Source organism: Rhodnius prolixus, unplaced genomic scaffold (genome assembly GCF_049639745.1).
Source record: "Rhodnius prolixus isolate KJV_2025 unplaced genomic scaffold, Rpr scaffold_6, whole genome shotgun sequence".
Classification (NCBI taxonomy): domain Eukaryota; kingdom Metazoa; phylum Arthropoda; class Insecta; order Hemiptera; family Reduviidae; genus Rhodnius; species Rhodnius prolixus.
In genome coordinates, this window is record NW_027411634.1 from 33,947,437 (window position 1) to 33,963,384 (window position 15,948).

The 15,948-nt window shown below is 34.0% G+C and overlaps 1 long non-coding RNA gene across 4 annotated transcripts in view; it reads left to right on the forward strand.

The window, feature by feature from the left end:
• Positions 1-15,572, forward strand: part of LOC141460302 (uncharacterized) — a 426,050-nt gene extending 410,478 nt beyond the window's left edge. For 3 of the 4 annotated variants that reach the window (XR_012461849.1, XR_012461850.1, XR_012461852.1), the window contains 2 exons: positions 13,150-13,219; positions 13,300-14,327. This is a non-coding gene — a long non-coding RNA (uncharacterized lncRNA). Of the gene's footprint in view, positions 1-13,149; positions 13,220-13,299; positions 14,328-14,367 lie in introns of those variants that run through there. The other variant, XR_012461851.1, reaches the window with a different exon arrangement.
• Positions 15,573-15,948: the final 376 nt, after the last annotated feature.

The following is a 15,948-nucleotide window of genomic DNA, read 5'->3' on the forward strand; positions in this document are numbered from 1 at the left end:
ATCTCGAGTGATCATTTGAAACAAGGCATTGGGAGATCTCTCTTACCTCCTAGTGGTTCCATCCAGTAAATCACCTAGTGCCCATATCTAGAAACAATTCACAAAAACTACTAATAGGAACTTTTCTTGGACATAAAACCTCTTCTAGTAGCACCGGATTCTTCCCGTGTTCTAGTCTAAATCTTAAACTTCTTAAAGTGGGCTATTACACGTTCACAATAACCCTGGTTTCTACTGAAGTTTCTTTTCCATCCATATTTCCTTACAATAGTATAATGTTTAATTACAGGAAGTGTATTCATTGCTGCTTTATCTCATGGCCCTCAGCTTCGTAAAATGAGGTTATAATTGCCAAGTATATTAAACGTACTGAAGTCTGAATAAGTTTGTTCTACCAAAAAAAAAAAGTATATTGCAACTGAAAGAAGGCTTGAATCCAGTAAAATTGAAGGCATATTACTGTAAAGAACTCTATGAATTGGTTCTCACCTTCAAGTACCTGTACCATAACTTCTCAAATCTTCATTTCTGTGTAGAGTCCTGCTAACTGAAGTTACTATAAACAAACGTGTGCACTAGCGCATAGAATCTGGAGATCACTCAACTGTGACAATGATGTGCATTGTTTATAACATGTAGAGGTAAAAATTGTATTGGTTTATTTAGTTCCCACATTTGGCCGAAAATGTAGAGTCATTTCAACAGGCTATTTCAACAGACTTCTTTTCTTTTTTGACAGTTCCTATTAAATTATCAAATCAGTTTTATTTTTAGAAAATCTTCGTATTGAAAGCGTAAATAATTTTTTAAATATATTTATTATTTACTTTCTCTTATATTTATAGTTTTATTAATTGCTTAAGCTTTTCTTCGTATGATATTTTAAGAGCGGAAGTTTGTAAATCGCACAGCCTGATGGATTTAAACACTATTTTAGATTCAGACAAGCATTCATTCACAATAAAGCTGTTCTTTAGCTAGCTAGCTTTTCTGTTTATTTGTGTGTCTGATTGCGATGTTACAAAATTGTAACAGCTATTTTTTACGTGATATGTAGTACATATCGTTGCACCATCAAGACTGCAAGTAAAAAACAAACAATCGAAACAAAAATGAAAGACTTATATAATTGGTTGAAGATGTACGTAAGTTAGACCAATCATAATAACAAAATAATCATTTGGTCTATCATCATGTTTAACAAGGTATCTTCCACAGTAGAACTTTACATGATGTTTTTAGAGAGAGATAGAATGGCGTTACTGTATTATTGATGTTGATAAAACAACACTTAAAATGGTTTTTACTTTTACTTTAAACTATTGGTTGTTACTTAACGTCTACCGAACGGTTTCAAAACAACAGTATCGGAGATATGATCTGAACTGATACATTATTTTACCAACAGCACATATATTTTTGGCTGGCTTTGATCCTTGTAATGATTTGAGTTTAGAGTGCTTACAAACGTCCAATAAAAAAAATATTGGATTGACTTTACAATAAACGGTCAAATTATAATTTTGTTAAGATTCAGAAATGTTCACGATTTTAATTTATAATTGCAGAACTATAGTCCCCTTTGCAACAAGATAGATATAATCTTGAATGAAGCAAAACAGGAAATCAACCACAAGCTGGAATTCATCGACTATGATTATTTAACTACTGATCTCCATCACCGAGAAAATGGTGTTGATTCAAACGTCGAATAGGAATTTAAGGAAAAGTTTGAGATGGATTAATGAATTAGGAAGTCCAGAGGAATGAGAATCAAAACTTGTTTTGTGGCGACGATGATTTAGAGTCCTTGATGAATGGGTACGGGTAAGGTAATTATGGTTAGTTCTATTGATAACACAATTTGGCGAATTATTTTGGACTGCGTCGATAGGTACTAGAATACATGGTTGGCACTCATTCTTGAGCCTCTAAAAGTCAATTAGTCCCCAAAATTATGGACCTCTGAAAAACTTAATTTCTGAACCAAATAATTATTTGCGCTAGTAAGGAATAGACTTCTTTTTTTTTAAATTGTATTTAAACATACGTAAATGTGACTATCAGGGTAGGTTTTATCGGCGACTTAAAACCTATTAATCTGAAATATATAATTCCCTGTGGATTGGGGATTTAGAATACTTCCACAGTAATCTCTGCTTGTCGTAAGAGGCGACTAAAAGAGAGCTCCCACTGTCCAAGGGTACACGGTGTTCTTCCTTCTCTTTAATCCTTAATTAGACTCTCAACTACCTCATTTCGTCCCTCTCCAGCTTTAGAATGGAGTTGTACAGGAAGAAAGCTCTATGTGACGGCGAAGTTCTGCACAGAGGGACATTCAGCAGTGATACTCGCAGATTCGACCCCAAAATTCTAAGAGCAAAATTTACAGTTTACAAATCCTATTGATAGTGTAGGATTTGGATTAGGATTAGCCAGTGGTGAATCAGAGCTGGTGGTAGGAACGCCCGGTGAATCTTGCCAGAGGTGGTCAAGGTCTACTTCTCTGATAGATCAGCCGTAGACAAAAAAATTGAAAACATTTCAACAAACCATTATCACAGAAAAATACTTATTAACTTTTGACGTACTTACAAGTAATTATTAATTCAGCAGGGAAAAACCTACGACAGATCGGATAAGTTGCAGTAAACCTTGGAAGCTTGACTATATCTTTTGGAAGCAGTTAAGGTGCAATACTTTGAATTGCAACAGGGCTGCTGAAGGGCCGCACCCTTCACCAATAATTTTGCACTATTTGTCATACTAGTTTGCAGGAAACTCCACAGCATCTCTTTCTCGGCCAACGGTATCTTTACCCGGCCATCAAGTACCCTAGCACATCTTACTCCTCCTACTAACCCGCTTCATACCCAGTATAATACACTTTCTACTAGAAAACCTGGAGTTTCTCCATAAATTTTAATTGCATCTTCTTTTATACAATGGTAATTAATACGAATTGCTAAACTTTTACCATCCGTTTCTTAGCCAGTACTTTATTTCAAAATGCAATAAACTGGATGAGTCTTTATTGGATAATTCATTTGCATGAAGTTAGCGTAAAAGTAGCTTCCAAATCTTTATCATGAAAAATCTAATCTATCTGCTGATGAAATAAAGTAACCTCCTTTATTTATTCCTCTCCTACAAGTTCACCTGGGTAAAAACAGTAATCTTATTTATATAATTAATAAACTTAAGTTTATAAAATATTTGCTACAAAGTTTTGACTTATTTCCACCAATTAATTTTAATAATTAATCAACGCTTTCATACTTTTTCTTCTAAGATTTATGGAGGATGGAAATTTAATGCTAAAACAACTATTCGATTTAAATTAATATTCGATTTATTTGCGTATTTTTGTGTATTATTTAAATTTGAATCCTACCTAAAAGATCGATATTTCAGAGTGAACTGTGGAGCAGCAGACTCTGATATCCGTCTAGCTCGAGCTGGTGTTCCTCAGGGCAGTGTCCTGGGTCCTCTTCTTTACTCCTTATATACAGCAGACATACCTCAACATCCAAATAACATTCTTTCTACCTTTGCTGACGATACTGCAATCTTATCTCCTCATTCCGATCCTCTTATCGCTACACGAGCTCTACAAACACACATCAACCACTTACAGGACTGGCTTTTCAAATGGAGAATCAAAAACTAACGTTACGAAATCAAAATTTATAGTATTTACTCTCAGACGGAATATCCTACCTCTCATCATCTTGAACCAAACTCCTATACCAACTGTGGACAAAGTACGCTACCTTGGACTGTACCTAGACAAACGGTTGACATGGAATCCCCATACTAGACTGAAAAGACAAGAAACTAACCAATGCTACAAAACTTCTCGCCAGACTACTTGACAAACGTTCAAAACTTAACCTACATAACAAAAGACTCTTATATCTAATGTTACTGCGACCCATTTGGTCATACGGCATCGAAGTATGGGGATCGACTAAGCGTTCCAACTCACTACGCCTCCAGGCATTACAGTCAAAAATACTTCGAAAACTTCTTAACGCTCCGTTCTATGTATCTAACCACACTATCCATAATGACCTCAAAATTCCTTTCATTACAGATCTTGCTAACACTCGTTTCTTCAAATTTCATTCCTCTACAGCAGCTCATCCTAACCCTCTCATAGAACACCTATCTTCCTCCACCTTACCAGGTTAGCCTCTAAGGAGATTGAAGAGAAGATCTTCTCTTATCGTGAGAGCAAAGCACGTTACTGGAGTGACACCACTGGGTGCCTTCTCCACTCATGATTTTCTTCAATTTCTTTCTCTTTTACCACATTTGCTTGTTGCAACAACTGTTGCAGTGGTAAATTACAATAAAAGATTTTTTAAAAAAAAATTGAGAGAAACTAATTTACGTAGCTTTCAATCGAACTTGTCTTATTCATTACGTAGCTTGGGCTACTTAAATAATTGACCCATTTGGAACTGGAATGTTAGACTTGCTACGCGATCTTGTTCCGTGAAATATTTTTTTATGAAATTAACTTTTTATTAAAATATAGACAGCATAAAATTTACAAGAAATTTGTATTATTTAAGTATGATGAAAGTATTTTTACTTATCAAAAAAGTAAAGCATCTTTTTATTCAAATTAAATGTAGGATTTAAACTGGAATTTATTAACTGCTCGTGAATACAATCACCTACACGTTTAACCGTGAAAGAAACCGTTTTTGGAAGGGGAGGGGGCGATCAGGTCAAGCAATTTCGAGAAAGTTCTTATTACAATATGACGCCAACTTGTTGAAATTTCACAATTCATTTGTGGGCTTGTTGTTGTTGTCCGGCTTCTTTTCTCTTGAAGTATCGTAAATAAAACGTTTTTGAAATTCCCCAAAGTAAACGAAAGGTTATTTTATTATTTTCAAATTGAAGAGATTGTTTTTTGATTGAAATTGATTTTTGTTTTGAAAAATTCCAGCTTTCGAGCACAAAAAAGTCGAACGTTTTCTTCGACTGTAATGCGCCTACATTCTGTGCTCATGAAAACTAAAACTATAGAATTCAATTACGCACACAGTGGTTTTTTTTTTTTTTTTAGTTTATAAGGCATATCCGGTGCCTAACTAACTAACTCGAGATTATATTTCTATCTTCGTTCAGTTTAGTTTCGAAACAACAAGTTGTGTCACCAAAAGAATTCATTTCCTAATCCCAAACTAATGAGTTACTTTAATTCAGGTCAATATTGGACTACAGGTCATTTTAAAATTCTTATTATGCAAATTATTTCAATGAAATTATGGATGTAACATAAGATGACTTCCAAACAAGGAGTTTGAATTATAGTAACGTGCATATTAGGCTGAAATTAATGACGAATGATTGAGAATATCTGATTTCTTTCCACAAGTTTAGCAACAAAGTATCATGATTAGATAGTGAAATCAACGCAATCAAACATACAAATATAAAATTTGATTGAAGTAGCCAACGTATGATGTGATGACGCTCGGGGCTTTTCTTAGAGCACTACCGGCCTCCGGATAGTATTCTCTCGTTACAGACAACAGTATCCATCACCGGATAGTGAACTGTAAAAAGCTCTTAGGAAGAGAAAATCAAGGGTCAGCAGCTGGATTCGAACCCGGGATCCAGTATACCTTACCACACAGCTAATCATTTCCCTAGGCATGTTATTGTTATGAATAGGGAACAGATTCGTATGTATTTACATATTTTTTTCTAGGCAATTTACAGACGTTTTTCAGCTAGAAGTATTCATACTGACACTCTTTAAGCCGTTTGAGCCTACTTTTATTTCACATATTTCCACATATTTGGACGTCATCGCATATTTATACATATTTGATTAAAATAAATAAATATTTCTACATATTTAATCAAAATATGTACATATTTTTCATTTTGGGCATATTTTCATAATTGGGAGGTGGTTGACAGGAACTGTGAATCACAGACTGTAGGGCTGTGAATCACAGTGGTTAAAAAAGTGTTCTTAAAAGCACCAAGTCGCATTAAAATGCTAAAAGATCTCTATCCAGACTTGTGCCTTCCACCAGAACCAATATTGACAAGATGGGGTACTTGGCTGGGAGCAGCTCAGTATTACTATGAAAACTACAATAAAATCAAGAATGTCCTTTCACATCTCGAAGACGAAGCAGTAGCGATAAATACAGCCAAGTCTTTATTCGAGAAACCAAATTTAAGGAACGACCTTGCATTCATTTCTGACAATTGCGTATTTCTTGCACAAGCCATTACCCAACTTAAGTCCCAAAATGTTCGACTGACAGAAAACGTGCCCAACGTTAAAAAAAAGTCATCGAAAAGGTGGTAGGAATACCTGGGAGTAAGGGAGATCTGATCAGATCAAAACTGGTAGAAGTACTGAGCAAGAACAAAGGGTGGGAGACCATCTGCCAGATTTCTGATATTATCAGTGGAACAGAAGTCACCTCAGAACATCGTGTACCCTTTACAGCCAACGAGATAACTTCTTTCAGCAAGGCACCTATAACATCTGTAGATGTTGAACGATCTTTTAGTCGTTACAAGTCCATCTTACGCCCAGATCGTCGTCACTTTACGTTCCAACATTTGAAATTTCATGTGGTTGCAAACAATTTCGAAGAGTGAAGTTTTCAAAATTGAAAATTTAACACATCTTTTTATAAATAGTAAAAATGTTCTTTGTTGTATAAATCATTATAACTTGCCCCCCCCCCAAAAAAAAAATCCATTTTAATAAAAAAAAAAGTCCATTTTACTTAAATATTCCAGAAAATATTTTAAGAAAATCACATATTTTCCACATAATTGACGAAAATAAATGCATATTTTAGTTAAATATTTGGCATTTTTAAATACATAAAAATCCGTTCCTTAGTTATGAATAACGTTCAAAAATGAAAACAAAATCTAAAAAAAAATTAGCGGTCAGATGCGAATCGCTCACTTGCTTATCTCTTACCGCAATTGGCGTAGTAAAATTTTTCTAGAAAGGAGACAAAAATGAAACGTCAAAAACTAAATTATTTATTCAAAAAGTAGCGCTTACACTGAACCTATTCAAAGGAATTTCACTTAACCCACTTAATTTCTAATAATAAGAGGCCAGTCATTGTGCTTAAATGGTACTCTGGAGCGGAGATTAACTCACCTCTCTCTCGCAGAACTGCTTTAAGAAGCAGTTTCTAAAACATTTTTTTAAAAAAAACTTTGGGATAAACGTTTACAGAGTTATGTTGTGCCCTAAGCTGTTGTCAAGGAAAAATACCACAAAACTAAAGAATCGAATCTGTAAACTCAGTTCATTGATTTTGTCCAAGAGCTTAATAATCGAATGGTGACATCGATTTAAAGAATCAAATTCCACCTTTTTTTTTTTGTGATTTTTTCACTTTTGAGCTGTTCAGCTCAAAATACTCAGAACGTTGAAGAAGAAGAAACACTTTTGAGATTTAGGAAATCTCATAACTGATGACTCAAAATAGATCGACTGTAATAACTTCTCTCTCTGGTAGAATAAGGACGTAAAAAATGTAGGTATAGTTTGAATGCGTCAGTTACATTACGAGGGTCGTTTGAAAAGTCCGTGCAAAAATAAAAACTACTTAATTTTTTGGGGTAAACCTTTTTTATTTTTCAACATAGTCTCCTTTTAGGCTTATACACTTCGTCCAACGCTGCTCTAGTTTGTTGATCCCTTCCGAATAATAGGATTTGTCCATGTCTGAAAAATAGCCATTCGTTTCTGCAATCACCTCCTCGTTTGAATAAAATCTTTTTCCCGCCAGCCATTTCTTCATATTTGGGAACAAATAGTAGTCCGAGGGAGCCAAGTCTGGAGAATAGGGGGGGATGTGAAACGAGTTGGAACCCTATTTCCATTAATTTTGCGACCACAACTGCTGAGGAGTGAGCTGGTGCGTTGTGCGTGATGGAAAAGGACTTTTTTGTGGGCCAATCGTGGGCGTTTTTCTTGCAGCTCGGTTTTCAAACGGTCCAATAACGATGAATAATATGCACCTGTAATAGTTTTACCCTTTTCCAGATAATCGATGAGGATTATTCCTTGCGAATCCCAAAAGACAGTCGCCATAATCTTTCCGGCCGAAGGAACGGTCTTCGCCTTTTTTGGCGCAGATTCCCCCTTGGTAACCCATTGTTTAGATTTCGTTTTTGGTCAAGCGTGAGCAATCGCGGCACCCATCTTGCGGATAGCTTTGTCATGTCCAAATGTTGATGCAAAATATTATGTACCCGTTCATTCGAGATGCCCACAGCACTAGCAATCTCACGCACCTTCACTCTTCTGTCATCCATCACCATATCATGGATTTTATCAATGATTTCTGGAGTAGTAACCTCAACAGGGCGTCCAGAACGTTCAGCGTCACTTGTGCCCATATGGCCACTCCGAAAATTTTGAAACCACTTATAAACTGTTCTAATCGAAGGTGCAGAGTCACCATAATGTTTATCAAGCTTCTCTTTAGTCTGCTGAGGCGTTTTGCCTTTCATAAAGTAGTGTTTAATCAACACACGAAATTCTTTTTCGTCCATTTTTTGAAAATCACTCGACTTCCTCGATTCAAACGAATGCCAAACACAAAGAAATAGACCGATCTGGCTGAAACTTGGTGTGTGTTCTTCCAAGAGATGCTACTAACTAAACATAACCTCGATACGCGCCAGTAGTGCTGTCACTCTGACTTTGCACGGACTTTTCAAACGACCCTCGTATTTTAAAGATTCTTTGAATAAATTTCATATTTGATGCAAACGTAGAAAGTCGGTTAGAAAAGAAAAATAAACAAATGAATAGATGTGCAAAGAATGAATGAAATTCATTACAACGTTCTTTGTAATAGTAAATTAAACTATTTATAATGAACGTAATAAACCGGGAAGTAAAAGAAGAAAACGACAAAAAGTCATCAAGCAGCAATCGTCTTAACATTAAACGGACAATTAAAGAACAAAAAAAAATTATTTTTTTGTAGAAATACAGAAACGAAAGTTTTCCAAGTAAAAGGGAAATGTGGGAATGTAATTATACCGCAGTGAGGACGAAATATTGTTTTAAATACGGAAAGGAAATGACGATATTAAGTAGATATAATAAAAGTTATATTTCTATTTCCGTTTTGTAGCTTATATTTTTGTAGTAGAAGTTAAATGAGTTTATTCTTAGTACTTATTAGTTTATACTTATTTATAAAACAAGTGCCTTCTTTTTTTTGTACGGGTAACCATTTTTAGAATATTCAGTATCATTTTATCCTACGAAGTACTTGGTGCACCCAAGTGTTGAATTACATTCCATACGACCATAGTCTACAGGAAATACTTTCTTTTGTAAATAGAACAGAAACAAAATGTTAATAAAAAAGCAAAGTGACCCTAAATTATGAAATATAGAGTAATGAAAAGTCATCCATATTTATACCTGCATTGAAAGCCCTTATATCGACCTAGTTTACCCATTCTCTGTTCTATAAAGTGGTTCTGGGTCCATACAGTTCTCCAATTGGGTACCCTATCTGTGAAGTTAGAGAGAGAACAGTCGTGTATCTTCATTATTGCCTAGCTCAGCCTCACTCCAGCGCTGCTGTCGATGCTACATTTTTAAGGTTCCACCATGCAGCAGGCATGCATTTGCCAAGTTCCCAACTTGCAGTTCACCTATAGTTCCACTCTAATAATTGTCTCCGTAATATCAGTTAATAAATCAAAATATTGTTAATTTTGAAATTCACTTCCTGCCCAGAGTTCAAAATGTTTTATTTACATAAAACATTCTCGACCACAATTCGTTCCGGAAGTGCGGTCAAGAACCAATTTGGTCGAGAACCGAAACAATTTATCCCATAAGAAAACTATTTAGTTTATTTCGTTTCTAAGCCCCAGAAATATGCCGTTTTTACTGGCATAATTTTTATATTTTATGTAAAAACGTTGTATCTAAACAAGAAATAAGATCTAAAAGTGTACAAATATAAAAACAACTCGGCTCATCTCGGGTGTTCGAGTTCCAAATGTTTGTTCAGATTTCAGGACAATATTTTCTCGAATTTCTTGGTCGAATACCGGATTTGTTCGAAAGTCAAGTCGTTCGAAAACCGAGGTACCACTGTATTACCATTATTTTCTGATTATTCTAAAATTTGAGCAGTTAAGCCACTTAAGTTAGAGTATGAGAGACATGACAGAAGAATAGAAGTCAGATTTCTATACACAAACCATATGATTCAATCTCTGAAGGTGAATAAATATTAGAAAACAGCCACAATTAGGAAAACAAACATAAACAGTTCAATACACAAAAATAACGCTTAACTTCTAATAATGATTTAATAGCGCTTAATTCAATTTTTCCTGATGAAAGACTAGCATTTCTATGCTGGAAAATTTCACAGATCTTTCCTTATGATTACCAGCATATTTTGTGGCCATCCTTTCAGGCGATCGCCCATTTTTAGGGTTAGTTTTTTGTGCTGTTAAGCGATGTTTACTTTTCGTCCTTACTAATTCAAGTAATTTAAAAATCTAACCATTTCTGGAGATTTTCTTTTAAATAGATCCCTTGAAGTCCTTTACCTTAAAACTAGGCAACTCTTTTAATTACATTGTGCCCAGAAAAGAATTCTATGACACTAGATAAATGATTTCTTTTTAAAGAAAGGCTAATTCTGTACGTGATTATTTTTCAGACTTATAAGCCCCCATAGGTTAGATAAATTTCGAAATCATTCTTACAGTAATCATAAATATGGTTAGAATATATTCGAATCTACTCAGTAAGCGTAAAAATGTTAATCCAAAGTGTCTAGTTACGTGTACACAGGTAAGGCACGTAAGATTTTAATAAATAATATCCTTTTTGCAGCTATAAGATCATTAATATGCGATTTTATTTCCAACCGTAGTATTTATATCATCATGGCGCTCTCTCTCCTCGACTAAACAGAATGTAAACTTTAAATTGAGTTGTTTATATTTGGTAACTCAAATAAATTTCATAAAGGTTCACTTCCTTGTGTAGCTCACTAAGAATAAAGTGGGTACTTTATACAATTAGTACCAGGGACAATTTTCTGATTAATAAATTATTAATTTAATTTTGATTATAATTAATAAGTATATTACGACATTTTCAAATTATCTAATTGCAGTAACTGGGATATTTATTATAAAAACTTTCCCCTCATTTGAGACAAAAATAGGTACAAATTTTAGGTAAACCTAAAAAAATCCTTGGTCCTTCTCTTTACGCAATTTAGAATACGACTGAGTCGAAGAGGTATAGCAAGAAGACATTATTACTAACCCGTTTATTCCCAAAACAGTTGGATCAATTTGGGTTTATTTCCTTACACGTAGTGATATTTTAATTTAAATTTCTAAACTCTAATGTTACGTAGACTCCGATTTGCATTTAAACTTTTGTGTCATAACCAACGATAAATTTCATTTGAGGGAAATACTTTTCATACATATTCCTTCCCTTGTATTATTACAATTACTTATTTAATTATTTTTTATCTGTGGATCTTAAAGCAATATTAAGGCAACTTGCATTGCCATTTTGCACGACACTGTTTTGAGCTATTTGAAAGTAAAAACAAAAAATCAAGAATATTTCACCAACCTTCTCATGTTGGAGCTATGTTAGGCGTTAAGTACTTGACAATTACTGGATCTTTTTTTATATAATATATATAATTACTTCATTCTTTGGCGCATGCAATCAATAACATCGTGGGACCAACAATGTTTGAATTCAGTTCAGCTCTACAGTAGTTCTTTCTCCTGATACCCTGGTCGTGCAGATGTTCGATTAGTATCAAACAGAGTGGATACCCCCTACTGCAGCTATTGAAAGCTTTGTTGAACAGCAGCCCACAGCCTATAGCCTCAACAATTCATTGCTTTTTGTTCGTCCTGTGTAATAGAGGCAGTATGGCAATCGTGCAGGTTATCTTTTTTAAGTGTTTACCCAGAAGTATGCTTTTTGGATGTTTTTCCTGAACGAGGAAAAGTAGTTATTTCCAGTCAGAATTCAATATAACTTGAATATTATTTTACAAAATCGGTAGCAGGGAGCAGGTTAAGGTATAAAACCATGTGACCCGACATTAACCTATAGTTCAGTATGAAAACAAAATTACTTTCGTTAAATTTGGTTACAATTAAAGTTTGGTTAAACTTATTTAAATAAATGTTTGTCTTTAATTTTTATTCAAAGATTTTCATAGAATAATTAATGCCATTTTTGGGAGAATGGTAAACGCTAACACCTTTCAAGGGTAATGAACTAGATCAGCGTTTCCCAACCTTTTTTGGCTCGCGTACCACTTGGTAGTACATCATGCTAAATTGTACCACTTCGTATAAATGATTGTATTTAGTGAAATTTGTGTATTCCAAGTATGTTATTTTATTATTATTATCTTTATTTGTGTATAGAGATACAATGTAACTATGACAAAGGAGTTCCAAGTTCATGTTCACTTTATAAACTTTGTAAAGTGTAAGATCTTAGTTTTAAAACGTTTTTTAAATAATACAAAATTACGTACATATTTTTCTCTTCAAAATTATTAATTAATTTACTAAGTTCTTCTTTAGGATTATTATATTTGTGCCCAAATCTTCTAAATTAATTTCTTTTAAGCATTCAACTATCTGTAAGTACCAATTAAATTTAATGTTGCTTGGATAGAGCTTATTCATTACAGTCTCTTTAAGCAGATCTTTACAAAGTTATCATTTAAGTTCTGTCACATGATAATTCTAATAAATTTTCTTTATCTTTTATCGATAATGATGTAGCTTTTCCTAAATTTTCTTTATAGAACGGGTTTGAAATTAAATTATCATTTGTGTTTTCGGGTTTTGGAAAATACTCCATGAGAGACTTCAATTTGAATCCTATTAAATTTGCTATTATATTTTCTCGAATATATTTAGACAGACCAACCTTTCCACTGTGCATATTAACTACTTTACTACTGTATAATATTATTATAAATTAAAATAATGTTTATGTATTACAGGAAAAAACGTTTCTATGATATTTTTATGCTTTAATTTTTTTATGTCCGCCATTATTGATTATTTATTCGCGTACCACAGGTTGGGAAACGCTGAACTAGATGATCGGCTTCACCACCAGGACCATTGTATACTCCAGAAATTAAATTTTGTAAGTAAAATACGTGAGCCATATTTGGACAGCTTTTTTTGTTTCTAAAATGATTCTAATTGGTTTTCTTTATGTTTCAGACATGCACTACATATATGGGAGTAAATTTTATTTAAGGTTGCAAGAAAGGGTTGAAGATAAGCTCGAATTGTCCAATGATGTTTCTATGAAAATCATCAAATACTGTGACATGCCACAAAAGTGCTTAATTCTTTCTCTTGTCGGTAAACTTAAGTGCTATTTTTAACAGACATGAAATTTTCCTCGACTATCTAGGACCCAAATCGTGGACGTATTAATTTACGTTTTAGTTTCTTGGATAGCGTGATAAGTAGCGAATGATATTTGGCTTTTAAAAATATATAGTTATCAATTTAAGTATATAAAGATTGATCTGCTGAAAATGAAATGTTCCAAATTTTATTGAATAACGCATAATTTTGAAATAACTGAGAAAACGTAATCATTAAATTGGGTATTGTAATTGTCGTGCTTAAAAAAAGAATAGAAAAGAATAAATCATGCAATATACACTGAGATGATGACGGTCGTCATACAATTTCCAAGATGTGTTCATGAATACTGTTGATGGAATGTTAAGGTCACGGACTTAGAGAAAGTGTTCAGGTCGTAAACTTTTAGTGAAATTTCTTTCATTCTTTAAAAAAAACCTGCGTCAAGTGATGTTCACATTTCTAACAGCTTTCATATATTATATTATAGCATTTAGTAATAATTAATTGTTGTTTTTGTTATTGCGTTTTTATTGTTTTTGTGTATTAGATATTTATTGTTTGAAACATACAACAATAATTTTCAGATTTAATAGCTGTGCTATCAACAATTAGTTAAATGCCACTTTCTCTGTGGTCAGTACGTTATGGATATCTTCGTTTAGTTATAAAAGTTTTTATTAAATTAATAACATTATCAGAGAAGCATTAAGGAACTTTTTTTTACTACGGAAAGACGCATGTGGTCAGAGGAATTTTCTGAGTCATTCCTTTTAATTAGTGTTTCGATGATAGCTTATGTCTTAAGAAAAACGTTAAATACAACTTTTCCTTTTAGTTTGTGAAAAAATAAATTTTGGAACATTAATCTAAAAGGTTTTAATCAACTTATTTAAATTGTTGTTTGTTTTGCAGGTTGATGGGACATTACATTTTTCTGTTCCCAAAATAAGTACCAGTTGAATTTTCTTTCCAATGAAATAGCCAGCATAAAATGAGAAGGCGATTCCATTGGATGGCAAAAAAAATAGTACAAATACCAGTTAAATGTATTTTTTATTTATTTTTAAGTATATAAGTATATTTTTAAGTATATTTATTATATTAAGTATATTTTTAAAAGTATACACGTGGAACCTACACACTAGACTTAAAAGACAAGCAATGACAAAACGTACGAAACTGCTTTACAGATTACTTGGACGACGCTGCAAATTGCCCATAGAACTCAAACGCTTAATGTACAACACTATCCTTAAATGTGGACTTACGGACTAGAGCTGTGGGGTTCAGCCAAACCAACAAACCTACGGGCAGTGCAAGGAATTTCAGTCAAAACTACTGCCGACAGGTAGCTGACGCTCCTTTCTACGGTGACTAACCTCACTCTTCACAACGACCTCAACATTCCCTTCATAGACCAACACGCTAAGGCTAAATATCAAAAATTCCATACTGCTCTCCCTACTTGCTCTAATCCTCTTGTACTGTCTCTCGCCTCCTCTGACATCCCTAATACTCCTCGCCGACTGAATCGCCAGTGGCCCCGCGACTTCCTTGAGGTCTGAAGGCCTAAACGCCATTATTCTCCTATCTCTCATCTCTCCTATAGAGAGTGCTACCGCTGGGTAGTTTCTCTCCTCCTGCTCTCCTCCCACACCAGTTCATCGCTCTCTCCATATTTACTTATTGTATACAACTGTCTGCAGATTGTAAATTACAAAATAAATTTAAAAAAAGAAAAAGTTAAAAGTATTGATTAGAACTTATCGAACGAAGTACCTGCTTCAAATAAATAAATAAAAAAATGTAAAATTTGGAGTTCTGGTTGTGGCATAGCGATATTACATTTAATGGTAACAACACTGCGTTCCAACAGCGTTCACAGATATACCGAATGGAGGGAAGGGATTAGCTATGAGGTTAGCATACTGGACTCCCACGTGGAGGTCCTGGGTTCGAATCCAGCAGCTGACTCTTAGATTTTCTCTTCCTAGGAGCTTCTTACAGCTCACTGTCCGGTGATGGACAGTGTTGTCTGTAACGAGAGAACACTGTCCGGAGGCCGGCAGTGCACTGAAAAAAGCTCCGGGCGCCAATAACCATAGATATTGACGCGCCTTAAATCATATACACATATCACTGTTCGCCTAGAACGATTTTAATTGAAAAGTTCACCAACATGAATTTTTTTCCTTTCTCCTTATTATTTGGGTCAAAACTAACCAAAATCCACTGAAAACCAAATCGGTTTACGTTGCGGATTTTTTTTTTTTCTAATTTTTTAGGTCAAAAAACGGCTTTTTTTGCATTGTTAAGCCTAATAAGGAAAAACAATACAGGTTTTTGCAAAACCAATGCATGCATTTTGAAGCTGAAGGAATTTCTGACAGATTGATGTATTTTATAAATGATAAAAATGAAATTTCGACATTCAAAATCAATAAAAAAGACATTTTTGAGCAAAATAAGGCAAAAACAAGGTGTTTCTCGCAT